Below are 2,400 nucleotides of genomic sequence, written 5' to 3'. Positions count from 1 at the left end.
AGTCTTTTATTCCTCTCCCGAAACAGTGTCTTCTCCCACTTGGTGTACCTTAGCCTTCTCCACTACGTACAATCTCTGAACACAGCTTGTAATGGAGGCTCTCGCTGGCAATCCGTAGTGGAGTCGTTAAATGCAATGCGAATGATTTCATCTTGAGTCGAGCTGTGGACAATGTTGACTGGCTTGCATGCAGCAGCCATACATTTAGCTAAGGTTTCAGCAAATTTGTTCTTCGTCGTGTCATCCATTTTCTTCGCTTTGAAATGATCCATAGCTGTCTGTCTGAGACGAGGGGGCGGAGTACTCACATCAGCTGTGTGCTTGGCCATTAAGTGGTATTTCAGACTCAACGTGCTATGATGATAGCTCAGTTTGCGTTGAGTTGAGTTTACGACTGCAAAACATACAGGTAACTTTGGTCTTGTCAGTGGAGCAATCTGGCAACTTTTTAAAAGTAAACTTTCCATTCATAAACTCTTTAAGTATCCGTTTTCAGTGTCTTGCGCTGCCGTGGCTGGCAAAACAAACGTGCATGGACCTATGCAGCGCATATATAGAGAGAGAGAGAGAGAGAGAGAGAGAGAGAGAGAGAGAGAGAGAGAGAGATAGATAGATACCTGTATATGGCTCTCACTGAAATACATTTCCAAATATTTTGCTTTTATGGCTCTCTTAGTCAAAAAGGTTCCCGGCCCCTGGTATAGACCGAGAGCATTTTCTATTACACGCCCCTGACGCGCCTGGCAATTTGGTAACGGAATGTGGACTAGAAATCACACACAGACGCATGATCGGGGATGGATAGCGTTCTCCAAGTTCCCATTTTACATTGGCCAATTTAATATCATCCGCACATGGAGACCTTCTTGCAGCTCTACATAAACGCACTTTGCGTGCACGGATCTCCTGCATGGACTCCAATTAGCGAATCTGTTATGCTGCCACCATGTGGAACGCGTGCCTCATCTGTGCTAAATTTAAAGGGAATAACGGGAGACGTTTTGGCCGGTAATCAACTTGGGCATGTTCACTCCCACAATGACGCAAACACCCATTCCTAACTGCGCCCATTTACGAAAAATGCCAAAAGAAAGAAAACCCATTGAGGCCCATAGCTACACTGCACTTTGAGCTAGACTCGCGCTGGCCCCAAAAATAAGGCCAACAGCTTTAACTCTTTCACAACTTCTCAGTTGTCAGGATTTTCAGGGTTTGGCTGAAATGGGGTCCCTGGCATGAGTTGTCCCTCCCCTTACTGCATATGTATTGAGGGCTTTCATTCCATCAGTGGCTATCTGCTGCAATTACAAGTTACTTGGTTGTACTAACCTGGCTTATTTCAACCACTACAGTGTTCACCATAAATCTGTTTCACCACCCCGAAAAAATACTTCTTACACGAAATATTACATGCTTTGTGTTATTTGGGTTGCAGTGTTTCTGGTGGTCGACTGGTGAGAAGGGCTGCCTCAAAGTGCAAAGGTCTAGGGTTTGATTACAGCCCCGGCCTTCCTGTGTGGAGTTTGCATGTTCTTCCCATGCCTGCGTAGGTTATCTACGGGTCCTGTGGTTTCCTCTCACATTCCAAACCTATGCTAGTAGGTTAACTGATCATTCTCAATTGTCCTTACGTGTGATTTTGAGTGGGAATGATTGTTTGTCTATGTGTGCCCTGCGATTGGCTGGCAATCTGTTCAGGGTGTACCCCGCCAACTGCCCAAAGAGAGCTGGGATAGGCTTCAGCGTGCCCGCGACTCAGATAATGGAAGGATGGATGAATGTCCAAGTTGGCCACCACATGCTGCAGCTGTGGAGAGTTGAACCCCCCCCTCCCCTCCTGGTGCTTTTTCATTTGGCTGCAGCCACAATTTTGCATTGTATCTTTGCACACATTCGAACTTTGAATAATCATTTTACCTTATTTTGTTTGATTTTTTTATTTTCACAAGTTCTGGGACTTACTAGGCTAACCTAGGATCTCAGGTCTTGTATTGTGTACCATATCATGTGGAATTGTTTGTTCGAATGACAATAAAAATTCCTTCAATCCTTGAAAACTCAACATTGGATATAACTTGAAAGGACAACCAGAAAATGATTTAGTAACAATGTAAAATAAAAATATGTTAAAAGGACAAATAAATGAATGAAATAACAAGAAATAAAAAACACCGCCTATTCCTGATGTGCACGCCTTGGCATGTTTAAGGCACTGTAGTACTGTGCAATGTGTAGAGTACACACGTACTAAAGGGCTGCCACAAACAATTATTTTACTATTTGACTAATCACCGCAGTAGGCGCGGTAAATCTGATTAAATATAAATCACAGCAAATCGTACCAGCAAGCAGCTGCTTTTGTAATAACACCATTAGCTTAGAGCTTGCATCATATATATA

At 43.6% G+C, this 2,400-nt stretch overlaps 1 protein-coding gene and 1 long non-coding RNA gene across 2 annotated transcripts in view; one reads left to right on the top strand and one right to left on the bottom strand.

Annotated features, from left to right (window-relative positions):
* Positions 1-2,400, top strand: part of LOC109520776 (uncharacterized) — a 12,353-nt gene that overhangs the window by 2,671 nt on the left and 7,282 nt on the right. The gene's annotated exons all lie outside the window — the stretch shown is intronic.
* The window catches only part of pard6a (par-6 family cell polarity regulator alpha), a 20,711-nt gene that overhangs the window by 17,412 nt on the left and 899 nt on the right, over positions 1-2,400 (bottom strand). The gene's annotated exons all lie outside the window — the stretch shown is intronic.

The sequence above is a fragment of the Hippocampus comes genome, unplaced genomic scaffold (assembly GCF_001891065.2).
Source record: "Hippocampus comes isolate QL1 unplaced genomic scaffold, H_comes_QL1_v1.1 scaffold37, whole genome shotgun sequence".
Lineage (NCBI taxonomy): Eukaryota > Metazoa > Chordata > Actinopteri > Syngnathiformes > Syngnathidae > Hippocampus > Hippocampus comes.
Note: the sequence above shows the minus strand (reverse complement) of the source record. Positions and strands in the feature narration are given on the sequence as shown.